Genomic DNA, 17,500 nt, shown 5'->3' with positions numbered 1-17,500 from the left:
GACCTGTGAGTCTAACATCACATATTATGAAAGTGTATGAAAGGGTAATGAACCGAAAAATATTATGAAACATTTAATAAAAAATAATTTGTTTAATATAGGACAACACGGGTTTCGTACCCGGAAAAAAAGTCACAAACCCAACTGTTAGTCCACCGTGAGAACATATTCAAAAATATGAAAAGCGGAAATGAAACAGATGTGGTTTATCTAGACTTTGCAAAAGCTTTTGACAAAGTAGACCATAATATATTAGCAAAGAAAATTAGAAAACACAATATCGTAGATAAAGTAGGAAGATGGTTAAAAGAATTTTTGTTTTTACACAACAGAAAAACAGATAGTTATTGCAAACGATGAGAAATCGGATGAAACCAGGTAATATCCGGTGTTGCCACAAGGTACGGTGTTAGCTGCAATACTGTTTGTTATTATGATTGAAGACATAGACAGTAATGTTTAAGGATTCGGTAGTGAGTAGTTTCGCTGATGACACAAGAATAAGTAGAGAATTACTTGTGATGAAGATAGGAACGCTCTACAAAGAGACCTTAACAAAGTATATGATTGGGCAGAGGAAAATAGGATGGTATTTAACTCTGATAAATTTGAATCAATAAATTATGGAGACAGAGAAGGAAAGCTATATGCATATAGGGGACCTAATAATGAGACAATCACAAATAAGGAAGCAGTTAAAGACCTTGGGTGTATGATGAATAGGAACATGTTATGCAATGAATCAAATAGCAATTCTTTTTGGCAAAATGTTAAAGCAAAAATGGGAATGTTGTTACGGCACTTCAAAACAAGAAAGCTGAACACATGATTATGCTTTATAAAATATATGTTCGTAGTCCACTTGAATATTGCAATATGATATGGTACCCACACTATCAAAAGGATATTGCACAAATAGAGAGTGTACAAAGGTCCTTTACAGCTAGAATAGAAGAAGTTAAGGACCTTGACTACTGGGAAAGACTACAATCCTTAAAATTATATAGTCTAGAAAGGAGAAGAGAACGCTACATGATAATTCAGGCATGGAAACAGATAGAAGGAATAACAGAAAATAATCATGGAACTTAAAATATCAGAGGTAGATTAATAGTGCCCAAAACTATACCAGGAAAATAAGGAAAGCACACAGGACATTAATCCACTACGCACCAGCATCGATAATGCAGCGTCTATTCAATGCGTTGCCAGCTCATCTGAGGAATATATCAGGAGTGAGCGTAGATGTGTTAAGAATAAGCTCGACAAATATCTAAACTGTATCCCAGACCATCCAAGATTGGAAGATGCAAAATATACCGGAAGATGTACTAGCAACTCTCTGGTAGACATTAGAGGTGCCTCACACTGAGACCTGGGGCAACCCAAACGAACTGTAAGGACTGTAAGGTAAGGTCTCTCTCTCTCTCTCTCTCTCTCTCTCGAGAGAGAGAGAGAGAGAGAGAGAGAGAGAGAGAGAGAGAGAGAGAGAGCTGTTGGGTATCAAGAGAGAGAGGGAGAGAGAGAGAGAGAGAGAATGTGTTACCAATTGCCTTTGCCCCTCACTTGGTCCATCACTACTTTTAAAGAAATGATAAGGTTGTTTTCAGAGTTTGGGTTGTGGGAATGTGTTAGTTTTCAGTTAGTAAGGGACAGTGAAGAGAATTTTTGAGCCGTTGATCAGGTACTGAGAAGGAAAATTCGATTAGGGTCAGCATTTTTCGTTCATCGCGAGACATTGCAAGCAAGGAGTTACTCAGTTGGGCTTTGTGAGCACGCGTTGCTAAGTGTCTTTCTCGCTCGAGTATCAAGTGTTGCTTACACTGCAAGTATGTGTGTATATATATATATATATATATATATATATGTATATATATATATATATATATATATATATATATATATTATACTGATATATGATATATATATGATATATATATATATATATATATATATATATATATATATATATATATATATATATATATATATATATATATATATATATATATATATATATATATATATATATATATATATATATATATATATATATATATATATATATATATATATATATATATATATATATATATATATATATATATATATATATATATATATATATATATATATATATATATATATTTATATATCACAAATTATATATAGAAAGTACCAGCTAAATTTCTCAGACAAATTCTGGAAAGCGCTGGAATTAAGGACACCAAGAAAGTGCAGTTTTCTAGTCCACTATATTTAGCTGTACTGTCATGCAGGATAGGCGGCATAAGAATCTTTCACAGAATAACTACTTAGAACTAACTAGACCAGCATTCGCATATTATTTGTTAAATAAATTTACCTAAATTTGCTATTTTCAAACATGGCAAAATCTGTTGTTTTTTTTTTTTTTTTTTTTTTTTTTACTTTCAACAATTTGTTGTCGTTTGATGCTTCTGGATGGATGGTCAAGTGTTTGATATCGGTAAACATCAAAGGCATTCTCAGATCCTATGAAAGTCTTTGAAGGACCTTCGCATCATTTAATGCTATATATATATATATATATATATATATATATATATATATATATATATATATATGTGTGTGTGTGTGTGTGTGTGTGTGTGTGTGTGTGTGTGTGTGTGTGTGTGCGAGAGAGAGAGAGAGAATAACTTTAAGGAATCCTTTCAAGGAATCCTATTAATGAATCACTTTGTGAATGTTTATAGATGAATAACTACGGTATTTATTGGTCACGCATTTTAATGATTTTATTCTTTTCACTCTAAGGTTGTGTAATCATTGTTTCCATGAAGCAATCAACATACCTTTCTCTACAGTGAACTCTCTCTCTCTCTCTCTCGTCCACCTGGCACTATTTGGATCTCCGAATCTGATGATCCTTTACATTTATTGCCTATCCGCTGACACCAAACTATTACCAGCGAAGGTATTTAACATTTTGGTATGTATTTAGCCATTGTGTTAAGGCGAATTGGTTACACTCAATCTCTCCCCCACCCCTCTCTCTCTCTCTCTCTCTCTCTCTCTCTCTCTCTCTCTCTCTCTCTCTCTCAAGGTGATCACTGGCATAGCCTTCTCTCTCTCTCTCTCCATTCCATCAGGTCATTAAATTAGAGTCGGAGTTATAAAAAATACATACGTTTATTTAAAGTAAAGCATTAGTTGAATAATTCAAGTTCTTACAAGCTCAACAATGGAAAGATAATAGTTCAAGTCTTACAGACAACTAACTCAGATAACTCCCCGGTATTTAAATGTCTTAATCAGTAATTAGTCACACCAATTGTCTCTTCTCCAAAACACAGTCCCCTCAGTAGGACACTCAGTCCCTAGGACACTCGGCCCCTCACTAGGAAACTCTGCCCCCTCACTAGAACCGCCTGTTTAAAAGACAGGAGAACACACTAGTGAGCACACACACAATTGTAAAGACAAAGTAAAAGAATGGAACATCTTCACAAGATATCAAACAAGCCATCCCTTTGGCTAAATTATAATAACTCACCCATTGCAGCCTGGAACTTCACACACTTAAATACAATAGATTTTTGCAGAACTATTCCAGCATTCTGCCTTTTCTCCTGTAGCTGTCTCCCTAGTTTTCAGCTAAGCCAAGTCATTATCAACGAACATAGTTAGTACACGTACATATGAACTCACACTCTTCGGTAACTGGTCAATTACTGGTCATAGCCAGTTTTCAAAGGCACCTTGAACAAGCCCTCGTGAACTCACATAACCACAGAACGAACATTGACCTGCTTAAATAAGCATCTTCGTATCACACCATCCCAGAAATGATTTATCAGCTTTCTCAGGTCATCGCTTTGGACTCTGTCTCTATGGGAAGTTAAAAGCGGTCCCGGCCACCCCCCTTGCGTTCCTGGACCTCTGTAAATTCATGTAAATATAGTGCTTTTAAAACTAGAGTCCAGCTTTTATGTAAATTACTCCCTCTTCAGTAAAATCGGCCTTATGCCTGAGAAGTTTAGTTTTTTTCTTGTTCTGACCCCTCGTCCTCCAGTCAAGGCCAAATTTTTCAGAGTTAATTGTATTTCCTGGGAGTGATCGAGGGTGAATTATGAATATTGGCAACCTATACCAGAATTTTGTAGTAGCGATTGTTAAGCTAAAATCACGAAAGAAACAAATTCCTTAATATTTTTATGAGCAAGCTAAAGCAAGGTTTCCCAATTCTCCACAACAGGAATAAGGTAAATTTTATTTCATTTTCTAGTATTTGTGTAGAACTAGGTATGCTAGTTAGGGATATATAAAATCTGACTGCCTTTATAGCGATAGGATATAGACCACATGTAGGCCGATAGACTAAAACTCGAGAGAAATTTTAATGTTATGTGCCATTGCATGAAGACTAGAGGTTAGGGAGTAAGTTTCAAAACGAAAATAAGTGCCATATTTCGTGAATTGCTAGTTAATCGCGAATCTCGCGTTGTAAAGATATTTCATGTTATTTTTTTTTATGTGAAACAATGTCCGCTAGCTCTCTCTCTCTCTCTCTCTCTCTCTCTCTCTCTCTCTGGCAAATCTCGCAGGTATAAATGGGATAGGATCTTTAAATTCCCCGGCCACATGGCTCAAAACCTATCCACGGCCCTATCCATTAACAAAGGAATAGATGAGTCAATAAGTAAGAAAAGGAAAAACAAAGTGTTAGCGTAAAACATTCTTAATGTTAGGATAAGCAAAATCAAAAGTAAACGTTTTCGTTCCGTTATTCTCTGTGCATTGAATTTCCCCCTCTAAAACATCCATTTGCTACCTTTTCACGTGGGGATTCCTTTGAATTTCGTGACCAGGTTCTTTTGTTTTATTTTACAAAAGTTATTACCGAATCCATTACCGGCGTTGAGTTCTCCGCCGCACTACACACCATTAGTAACTGTGTTTGCAGGGATTTTACGATCATCTCTCCAAGTCTGCGTCAAGCACTTCTGCATACCTCTGGAGACATTTGCCGTTTTGCAACTGCTTTCCACCCCATTATTCTCAGGCTAGTCTACTAGCGTTTTTACAGCTGAGGAGATGGCCAATAACGCCAGCACTGGAGGAGGCTAAGGCCTCACAAAAGCTGGAAGAGCCCTGGGGCTGGAAGGCACAGCTGATCAATTGGTGAATGATAAGCTGAAGGAAGCAGCCCAAGAGGAGAGCAACTGAACGGGAGAAGGAGAGGGAAGAACAAAGAAAGAAGAGAAGGAGCTGAAAGAGCATTCCAAGCTAAACTGAAAGGAAGACGTGCAAGAAAGAAGGAAGAAGTGGCTGAAAGAGAAGCCCGCAAGGAAAGGAGAGAAGGCGGCTGAAAAAGAGAAGCGCAAGAAAAGAAGAGGAAAGCGGCTGGAAAGAGAATTTCCAAGCCGCCGAAAGGGATGAAAGAAAGGGGCACATGAAACTGGACTACGGCACAGTCCAGACATGGCCCCTCTGGCACCCCCGAGTACCATGTCCTTCCTGCACCCTCTCTTCACCTCCAACATGGGCGGCCTCATTAGGGCTTGGGACGATAACGAAACCCGAACACCTGGCTTCGATCATGTCGAAGCATGGTGTTCGGGAACTATCAATCCAACCCCTCAGAAGGGAGCCCTCCTCCTTGGCAAGCATCCTCGCTGGCAAATGGCGCGTACTTGCATTCGAGACCCTTCCCCTGAATGAGCGACCAAGATCTCGCTCTCGGTCCGGAGAGGCAATCCATTGGGGCTTCGAAATTGACCCCAGGGACCGGTGGAGGCAGAAAGAAATGGAGGTGAGTATGCCCAAGGAGGCTAAACCAGAGTTTGGAAAGACGATGGGACAGCACAGAAGACCCAGCCAGAACTCCATTGGTAGACGAAGGCCTCCAACGGCAACATCTGTGCGGCGGGTTGGTCTTAGAACTCCTTTCAATTATAGAGGACTTTCTTGCCACCCACTTTGGTAGACAAGGGCTCCTATGACTCTTTTGAAGTTGCTTGTAAATGGGCAGACGCCTATGACCACCCACCATTCCATTGCAGAGGGTTTTCTTTAAAGAAGGAAAATACGTCCTGCTCTCCCCCTCACTCCTGCTGCCCACCTATCAGTCTAACCCAGCGCCCCAAAATAACCACCTTCTTGAGGAAACCTGGTGTGGGTGTGGCATTAGCCAACAAACCAGGTCACACCAACGGAGCAGTGTCCTCTCAAAGGGGTGGCCATCCATCCTCAGCAAGGCTGCTGACCACCCCTCCAGATGGAATACCCAATCATAATAACAAAAAACCAATATCAATTCGAACCATTGGAAAAGAAACAAAGGCCCAGGACCCCGATTTTTACGGCAAGAGTTTCTGTGACCCTCCTGCAGACGTTTGCAATGGGCATAACTGCTGCCCTGGGCAGGAGATGCCCCAAGAAAGCTCCTGTTTCTTGCCATTGCTATGCCGTGATGAATCCATCCTACTCTAGGACCCGTCCCCTATCCAGGATCCCATATTGTGTCGCAACCTCCCAGAGGTTAGAGGGGGCTATCCTGCCCAACAGGTTGAGCTTGGTTGACGACACTGCGTTGTTTCAAGTCCCTCCATCATCCAAGGGGATAAAAATTGCCTCACTGAGCTCAAGGTTGATAGGCCACCAGTTCATAAAACGATTAGAGAAGCCTCAACCATTGTCAAGATGGTTCCTACCTACTGTACAGATGAGGGTCACACAAACCTCACCGTTCCAAGAATATGTACCATGGCAGTTGCAAAACCATATACCAGGAGGGTTATGATGTCTTGCTAGGACAATATTTTAAGGGCTTCCCTCTAACTTTCTACCGTTATTTCAGGGCCCCCGCCCTCACAATAGCTCCAGACCCGTTCCACATGGCCTCCAAGGACTACCTCTGCAAACGCCAGTTGCCACGTTGAAGGTGTCAGGCAGTGCCAGGCTCCATCTCTCAATGGATGTTGAGCACGTTCGAGTCCCTTCCACTAAGTCAGGAATGGCCTTAGTGCCAGTGGGCCAAGGCTAGACTCGAGTCTTCCTCCCGGACGCTCTAACAGTCCCCTGGTCGCCTCTCCCTCCCCTGGCTTGGCCCAACTACCCTCATGTCGGCAGTCAAGGAAGAGGCCAGTTCCAATAGGAATCCTCCAGGGGGAAAACCCATCATGACCATAGTGGACCACTCCCCCAATGGGTGCGACCTCGCAGGCCAGCCCCAGAGTCGGTCATCCCAACAATGGGTAAAGCCCATCCCTCCGAATCACCATTACCATCATCCAAACCCCCCTACCGTCAGCAAGCTAACCGGTCCCGGAGTAATGACATTTGTCGAATCCAATTTGGGCCTGAAGAAACCTCAGGGAACTGAGTCCACGCTAGCCATTAGGCACGGGGACGAGGTGACCAAGGCCCCAGTTGTGTAGCAGGCTAGCTGGAAGCAGATGCCCCTTTCAGAAATCTTCAAAGGGCTTGGATTCATCCAAGGGCCCGCCATGGCATCATCAAACCAACCTCGGAGATGTCGAAAGAAGAAGGGCGGAAAGGGCGTTGAGGTTTCCCAAAACCTTATATGAGAGCCAAATAGCCTATCTATGCCACTAGTTGCCATGGCACGAGTGCCACCCTCTATAGAAGAATTCTGACCCTCTCAATCCCAGAAGAGAGGTGCCAGATCCCTGCTACCTCTACTTTTCTTCTGACCCTTTGGTAACTTTTCTTTTCTTTTTTGTACCTGTCTGTATCTTATTTTCTTTGGTTTCCTTTCCTCTTATTTACTGCCGTTCGAGGCATTTATTGTATATTGTATGCTTATGACTTAGGCAAGAGCCAAACTGCCAGCTACTCTGTTGTATTAAAGTTAGCCCATTTGCTTCAGGAACTACTGTCGTAAAAGTGCCACAACTGGCACCCGTTGCCCTATTCTAGGAGTACTGACAAATTATTCCATTTGAACTGGGAAAAATTTTAGCCAGCAAAACGTTGCTCTAGCTTAGAGATAAATTTCGAAGCCTGGCTCGTTTATACATTGATTGGATTAGCTTTTGTTGATTTAGGGTTTATTCCCAAGTCTTTATATTTTGTGAGAAGATTTGCCATTCATTGTTCTTGATAAATGTAAATTTGTGTGTGTGTGTGGTTATCTATTTAATTCCCTACAAAGAATTACTCCATTAAATTTTCCCTTTGTTAGCTGCAACTAAATGTTAGCGACTGGATGTAATTAATACTGTTAGGGCATTCGTCTTGTTATGAGGACAAAGTTACTTAACAAAACCGCTTAGGGCCTTACCATTAAAACCCTGAACGCATCAATCACTCCATTCAGAGTAAAACAAAAAAGGATAGTTGTGGTTGCTGAACAAGTGAGAGGGTAGGTATTTATTATATTATATAGGATGCAAATTTTTTTTTACCTGTAGGTTTAAGTCCATATATTAACCAATTAATGCTATTCAATTGTTATTCTCAGTGTGCCGTTATATCTTAAGAATATTCTTTATTGGAAATATAGCAAAGTTTTAATCTTTGAACTTAATTCTCTTGCCTGTCAATTTTGTAAGACTTCATGAATAATTTATGATCGTCAAGAGTTTGAATAGGGTAGACTTATATTATAAGTCCAACTCAAGGGCGAGAATGGGAATAGGCTCAGGTTATTCTATATTCTGCAATTCGGTCCTTGTTTCTAGCTTGTCTTGTTCCTTCCAACCCGTCCAGGGCTTTTTGAAAATGTCCTGTAAGAATGCAAAGTTTTAATGCATCTTATGTCTTATATACAAAGTTGGCCCTTCCACTTGGGAAGAAGAACCCATTCTCTCCATTGCTCTCTTTTCCTCTCAAAAAAAGCTATTCTCTTCTCACCATTGGGTGCTTGGAATTACCCCCTGCAGAGCCACCACTTCAAAAAAGGGCCTGGAAGCCCACTCTCAGAAGAACCCACCTGGACCTCGGAGAGGCCAGCTCTCTTCGCCCCTGACCAGAAGATGCTCCCCCCTCCCCCTTGGCCTGCTTTTCCCATGCTTTGGGAAAGTCCCCCCAAGTATAGTTTTAAAGTCCATAGTGCCGGACGACATCAAGGAGAAGACTACCAGCCTCATTAAACCCTCCTTAACGCCGAAGCCCGATTAAAAATCCCCCAAAAACCTCTCCTGTATGCCGGGCGCCGGTTTTGGATGTTAGTGAGGCGGAAACGGAACCCGGAAAAAATAAATTTTTTCAAAAAAATCAAACAGCGCGCTTAGTTTTGAAGATTAAGAGTTCATTTTGGCTCATTTTTTTTTCATTGCCTGAAGTTTAGTCTTGCAAATCATCAAAAATGAAAAATTAATATCACTTATCATATGTAAATAATGCGATAATATGGTAGCGAAAAAAAAAAAAATTCAAATAGATAATTGTAATTTCAAATTCCCGCTGGTGCCAAAAAACGGTCAAAGCTAAACGAGTTACTTTTTTTTTCGTTGTATTGTACACTAAATTTGCAATCCTTCGTGATATATAAATAAACATAGTAAAACAATTTAAAAAGCAACAGCGGAAAAATATTATCACAAAAATGATGTGTACGAACATTCGTAAACGCGGCGGCACACGTTTTAAAAAATGTTATTTAAAAAATTCACCATAATTCTAAATAATGTTCTCAGAGACTTCCAATTTGTTTTCCAAAATTAAGACAAATGATTGAATAATACGATACTGTAAGAGTTTTAGAGTTAGAATTGCAGATTTCGACCATTTCAGACGAGTTAAATTTGACCGGAATGTCGAAATTTTCAATATATTATTTTTTCTTTTTTTATACGCAAATATTTCGAAAGATGGAAAAAGCTACAACCTTAAATTCTTTTTTGTTTTATTGTATTCTTCAATATTTATTGCGCACATTTTGAATATAAAATAAAACTCTATAAAAAGGCTAATATGAAAAGGAGCAAATATTGTAGGATAATGCGATGTACGTATTTCGGATGAGACCTTCGCATGGCCGCGAATCGGTGCGCGGTTGAGGTGAAGGTAAAATATATTTTTTCAAAAATTACCCATTAAAATCAGCAATATTGTTTTAGGAGGACTTCAAAATTTGTTTCCAAAATTTTGAAGAAAAAATGACGGATATTATTACTAGGACCGTAAGAGTTTTAGCGTTACAATTGCGTTTTTTCACCATATTTCGGTAGAGTCAAATTTCGGACCCGCAACGTGGTTTTTTTTTTCTATTTATCCGTGATTTATATGCAAATATTTCGAAAAAACGAGAAAAGCTACTAACCTTCAATCCATTTTTAGTTGTATTCTAACATGAAATTGCGCACATTTTCATATATAAAACTTTATGTAACAGCTAATTTTAAAAATGGTGCAAACCATTTCGACAATTCGCACAAAAAAAATTCTGATTTTTTCCGGAATGATGTTTACCGCGCGGAAACGTAATGGTTTTTTTTTTTCATAAAATTTGACCCATAAATCGAAATATTATTGCTAGGAGACTTCCAAAGTCCGTTGGCAAAATGAAGTAAATGATTGAATATTACTAGAAATAATAAGAGTTTTAGCTTACAATTGCGTTTTATCGAACCAATTTCGGTTAGAGTCAAAGCTTGACCGAAAGTTGAAATTTTGAATTTTTGCATTCTTAAACGTTAGTTTATATGAAAAATATTTCAAAAACTGATAAAAGCTACAACCATGGGTTGTTTTTTGTTGTATTGTGCATGAAATTGCGCACAGTTTCCATATATAAAACAAAATTTATGTAACGGCAAATTTAAAAAGGGTGCAAACAATTAGGACCAATCCGCTACGAAAAAAATTAATCGGAAGAGTTATCGCACGAACGTAAGGTGAAAAAAGTTTTTTCTTCATAAATTTCACCATAAATACGAAATATTGTACACTTAGAGACGTCCCAAGTTTTTGGTTGCAAAAATGAAGGCAAAATGATTTGAATATTACTATTAATATAGAATTTTAGCTTACAATTACGTTTCTCGACCCATTTCTTGTAGAGTCAAAGTTGACACGAAGGTTGAAATTTTTTGTTTGCACTTATCGTTATTTATATGAAAATATTTCAAAAACTGATAAAAGCTTACAACTCATGAGTATTTTTTTTGTTGTATTTTACATAGAAATTGCGCAACATTTTCCATATATAATAAGTTTCATTTGTGAAAGGATAAATTTAAAATGGTACTTGAAAAATTGCCAAAAATTGTTCAAAAAGTGACGAAAAGTTAATTTCCGAGATGTGTCACTGATACTTTTTAGGTGCGATAAGAAAGAAAATTCGGCGCTTGCGCGCCTGCGTGGGAGCGATTGGAAACAAAACAACACGCCCTTGATCCGTAAACTCCCAGCATCCCCCAACAAGGCGCCGTGATACAAAACGTTTTCGGCTTGGGTAGGCCTATAAGGATTTTTCCACGCAATTTTGTTAAAAAAACTTTTTTTGAAAGCCGGAACGTATGATACGTACAATCGGCATACGGGGAGGACATTTTCTTTGACTCGACGTTTTAATACGTCCAATCGGCGTAAGAGGGTTAATAATGGTACTATAAGGGAAGTTTCCATTTCAGCCAGGGAATTGTTTTTACCTTTTTGTCTGGTATTTCATTTCCTTTTTCCCAAGGCGATTGTGCAGTTTTCTTTCATTCCCCCACCATCTAAGCTCAATTCTGTAATTACTCCCCCTGTGAATACTTGAGTAAACATTCCCCCATAGTGAATTTAAGTCCATAAATTAAATTAGTTTTTCTTTGTGTTAAAATTTTCCCACAGTCATTCCATTTCCCCAATGAGTGACCTTTTGGGATTTGAAAGTAGTGAAGTAAACGTTTCCCCCTTCGGGATTGTGACCTCCCAGCCTTATAACCTGTGCCCTCTATTTGCAAGACAAAAAAAACGCTGATTCGCCTGGCTGTGGTAGGAATTGGAAATCCCTTTGCAGCTTGCAATCTTGATCCATTGTGCAAACATTTCTAAAACGCCGTGACAGCCAACATGGTTCGGGTGGATTGAAAAAGCCCCCCCCCACCCCCCCACCCCCACCCCCTCCCCCACCCCTCCTTGTGTTCCTGGCACCTTCTTGTAAATTTCATGTTGTAAATATAGTGCTTTTAAAACTAGGGTCCAGTTTTTGTGTTAGTAAAATTCCTCCCTCCTCAGAAAAATCGGCCTTATGCCTGATTTTTTGGAAGTTTAGTTTTTTTTCATTGTTTCTGACCCCTCGTCCTCCAGTTCAAGGCCTAATTTGTTTTCATAGTTGTTAATTGTATTTCCTGGGAGGTGTATCCCCCCCCGAGGGTTGAATCGTTGAATAATTATATATATTATATATATATTATCATGATATACATAACTATATAATATAATATATAATATATATATAATATATATATATATATCATATATATATAAAGCAGGGGATATCAAATTGTTTTCCCAACTCAGAATAATGGTGTTTGTTTGCCGGTTGGTGGGTTGGGGGTTTCTGCCTTCCAAAAACTGGGGAAACGGCGGCTTTAATACTAAGCGTTGCTCTGCATGAAAACATAGGCTCAAGATAACTGAAGTGAAAAAAGGCGTTAAGGAATCCGTGATTTTGCAGAATTTTCCCATTACATACTTTTTTGTCCCACGTCTTGTGTTCAAAATACCAGGAGGATGTACTCTCTCCTCTTCTCTCTCTCCTCCTCCTCTCTCTCTCTCTCTCCTCTCTCTTCTATATATATATATATTATATTAATATATATAAAATAATAAAAGGAGCCCATAAAAATTGAATTCTGCTTGTAATAGAACGTTATTACCAGTCACACACACACACACACACACACCACACACACAACACACACACCAACACAACATATATATAGATAATCTTATACTTCATTATCTATATTATTATAATATATATATATGTATATATATATAAAAAAGGCCGCCCATAAAAATTGAATTTTGCTGTAATAGAACGTTGTTACCAGTCATAGTATATATATATATCCCTATTATATATAATATATTATATATATATATATATATATATATATGGTATATATATATATAATTATTATTATATATACTATAATGATTATATATATAATATATATATATATATACACACACAAAACCGCATTTCCCCTTTTAAAGACCTTCTTAAAAGGTTGCCTCATGAGTGGCGAGGTTAGAGGTAAAGAAAACTGCATTTCACTATTAAACAACAAAAGTCATGCAGAACCGAACAGTATAATATGATCGGCAGCCAAGCTAAGAGAAAAAAAAAAAAAAAACTTTAGTGGCTACTACTGACGAAGCGGGGTTAGCCCGATGGGTTCCCAGCATGAAGAATGAGATAGAAAAAATTAAACCAATGAAAACTCAAACTGACCCATTCATTATTGCAGAGGTGTGGTTTGTCTCGTGTTTAACTAGATTTTTCTTTAAGAAGACCAACTGATCAAAAAATTACTTACTTAAATTTTACACGCAAGTCAGCCTGAAAAGTAATCTTGCTGGTAAACGAAAAATATTAAAGGCAAACGCTTTTCCAAAGAAAGTGTTGTACCCGAAACAACTTACTTATCTGTTGACTGAAAATTTATTTGTAAGGGTGTAGTTGCTGTAAATGTAACAACATATTGCTAACTGAACATTTCAGCCGAACCAAGGTTAGGACCAAACAGGACGGTGAACAAACAAGCAATTAGTGCCATTCGCGAAACATTTCCGGCGAGGAAAAAGGAAACCGGACCAATCTCTGAACCCTTTGACTTTTGGCTTTACCAATCAGAAAAAATCCATCTCCTATGAAAAAAAGAAATAAGTTCAGTTTGAGGGTTGCTTTGCTTCTAACTTGTAAATATCGTTATTTGTGTACCTATCTTTCTCATCCTCTTTTATTTGTTCCCTTCATTTCTTTTCGACTTTCAAACATTTATAGAATGAACAGTACGTAAATAAGCCAACTTGGAAAGGCGGAAAAAGAAAATTAAAAGACAAGGTCACCAAAGCGCCTTTCGTGTATTGCGTCTACACTTCGGGGCACAAAAGAATCGTGTACGCAATGCCACGGGAAAGCGCTTGGTACCATGGTCTTTAAATTTTTCACCTTTCTTCATGTGGGCTATTTACGTACATATTTGTCACGTGCTCGTTTGGTTAAACTTATTGCAGATTAGATATGAATCAGTATGTTTAAATTATTTTGATTTTAATATTTGAGTTTCTAAAGGAATTCTAATTATTTCTTAGCATTGTCTGGAACTTGATGGAGGTAAAAAAAATGATTTCACATAAACTTGTATTTAAACAGGAATTATATTCTGTTTAGATTGGCATCATGAACCGTACGAGCACACACATATAAAACATATAAACGAGTGTGGTGTGTGTTGTATGTATTTGTGTATATTTATATTATATAATAATATATATTAATATATATATATTATTACTATAATACATATATATATATATATATATATATCTATATATACACTGCTAGGCCTTTCGATTTTCTTTATTTATATATTCATCCACGTTCCAATATTTTCGTGATTTTCAGGTTACATTTATATTATACAAATGCATACTTTAATCAATACAATATATGTAAATGATGATGAAGTAAACCTAATAAAAACAGGATCAACTAATAAGATTATAGTTTAATCATAAACGAGTTAGGTGAAAATATGATGCATTTCTAAATGATTAAGTACGTTCTTCTGCCAATTAACTTGGTACGAAATTCAAATAAATAAATTCATTCAGAAACCTGAAAAAATACATTTCCCCCTAACTTCACAAATGATCTATTTTTATTTCTTACCCGGTTCAAACGGAGAGTATCACACAATTATAAAATCGCGGAATAAAATCGATCCCGCTTGAAGTTCTTTTTACACTGAAACGAAATCAAATCCTTTCTGACAATGTTGAAAAGTCCATCTTCTCCCTCACCACTGAATTGGACTCGACAGTTTAAAACAGCAAACTCTAAATTGTGAGATTGAGAGATAAATGAAGGGAGAGGTCAGTACCATTTTCGTTCTTTCGAGAATTAAAACAGAACCCAGTTGTTACTTTGCACAACAAAAGGGAAACGTTAAAGAAGATGATTAATTCCTCGTTGATTTCAATCGTAAAAATTTTAGTCATTGCATTTCCGGCAAAAACAAGAACCACCATACAAAGGAGGCGTGAAAATGTTATCGTCAAGAATTAGGACTCGAATGTACGCATTGTTCGGTCGTTAAAACGGGAACGAAAAAGAGCGAAAAATTCCAGTTTCAAAAATAAAACCTCTCTCTCCTCTCTCTCTCTTCATCTCTCTCTCTCTCCTTCGATCTCTCTCCTTCTCTCTCTCTCTTTCCTGAACCTCCAAGACCCACTATTTGAAGTAACTGTGGCACATAAAGGGGAAAAGGGGCCGATTTATTTTCTGAAAGACTTCTGCGTTCATTCAATCCTCCTCTTCTCTCCTCTCTCTCTTCTTGTCCTATCATTTATTATACCACCTGCTGTCCGCCGCCAAGACAAAAAAATAATAGCTGAACTGTTTCCGGGTCAATTAATTCTAGCTAGCACGATTCATCCTCTTACCAATTACCTTGGGAAGGAATCTCACTTGCGGCGAAAGAAACGTTCTCAGACTCGTGTTTCTCAGTAGATTACTAAAACTAAAATTCTTCTATTAATTCTGGCCACCTGGGTAACAAAGGAAACTGGAGCTCTCTACCTTGTTAAATTACAGTTTAGGCGAGCCGTCGCCTTAGTGAAACTGATTCCCGGGAAAAACATTCACCTTAAAGAAAGGTGTGTAATTCATTAGTATCAAATAATATATATATATATATATTAATATATGTACTTATCATATTATATTATAATATATATATATATAATCGTATATATATAATTATATTAATATATTCGAGCTACAATGTCCTTTAATAATCTAATTCCGTCTTACCTCGGAATTAATATATTTTGATCATAATGGCTTAAACCGAAGGGGAATTTTTTTCTCGATAATAGATTTCTACCTGTACTTGGGCGCGAACGCAGGTACATTATAAATTCAGGAACGTCAGTGGAAGCGATACCACCCAACCGCGGTGGTATCGCTTCCACTGACGTTCCTGGATTTTATAATAACCTGCGTTCGCGCCCAAGTACAGGTAAATCTATTATCGAGAAAAAAATTCCCCTTCGGTTAAGCATATATGAAAATATATTAATTCCGAGGTAGAGCGAATTAGATATTAAAGGACATTGTAGCTCGATATATGTATATGAATCACGGTAATGTGATATGACTTATATATATATATATATATATATATATATATATATACTTATATATATATATATATATATATATATATATATATATAATATATATGTGTGTGTGTGTGTGTGTGTGTGTGTATGTATATATATATATATATATATATATATATATATATATATATATATATATATATATATATATATGTATATATATTTATATATATATATATATATATATATATATATATATATATATATATATATATATATATATTATATCATTCTTCATTCTTAATTTTTTCTTTATTTCATTAGCGTTGTTTACTGGTTGAATGACTGGATAATCCATATGGCAACGGTATATAAATAAAATGTGATAGTTTTTTCGATAAATACTGTAGATTTATTAGATATTAAGGAATAGGCAACATCTAAAGTGAATTACATAGTATCAGTCCATTATATACGACTACATTTAGCTTAAATATAACACACACATAAATGTAAATATTTATCTATCTATAATGTAAATTTATAAGAAATGAAGGAATACGCAACATCCGAAGTGAATTACATAATATCAGTTCATTATATAGGGCTATATTTACCTTACATAATACATACACTAACACACATGTATCTATCTATCTATCTATCTACCTATCTATCTACATATCTATCTATATAAACTACACAAGCTTTATATAAAACTAGCCAACCAATCGAATTTCAAGACTGATTCTCAATTACTTTGAGTTTCATTTCAAACGGGATTGAATTCGCAATGAAAAACATAAAGTAACACTAAAAAAAATTCCACGGTCAGTAATATGTACAATCCACGAGTCCCAACACTCCCCGGCCCCCTTTGCAATCATTAATACCAGAACAAAATCTGCAACAACCATTCCCTGCCCCATTCCATTAGTTCAAGAAAAATATGTAAAAGGCAAAGCAAAACATACAGCCGATGGCGGCAATATAGTAACACCCAATATATGAGATTCGAAATTGCTTCCAAAGCGAATTTAAATCGCCAACTCTGAGTTTATTTTGAATAGAAAATTTCCCAGGTTATTATCGTTACGTAAAACATTTTGTTTGGGAAGGAAATCTTAAGGAAAGGCTTATATACCATTTCGGAAGGGGCTCACTCAATCGGTTAGTCAAAAGGTCTAAACCCGGCCATTCTCATAAG

This window comes from Macrobrachium nipponense, chromosome 8 (genome assembly GCF_015104395.2).
Source record: "Macrobrachium nipponense isolate FS-2020 chromosome 8, ASM1510439v2, whole genome shotgun sequence".
Classification (NCBI taxonomy): Eukaryota; Metazoa; Arthropoda; class Malacostraca; order Decapoda; family Palaemonidae; genus Macrobrachium; species Macrobrachium nipponense.
Note: the sequence above shows the minus strand (reverse complement) of the source record.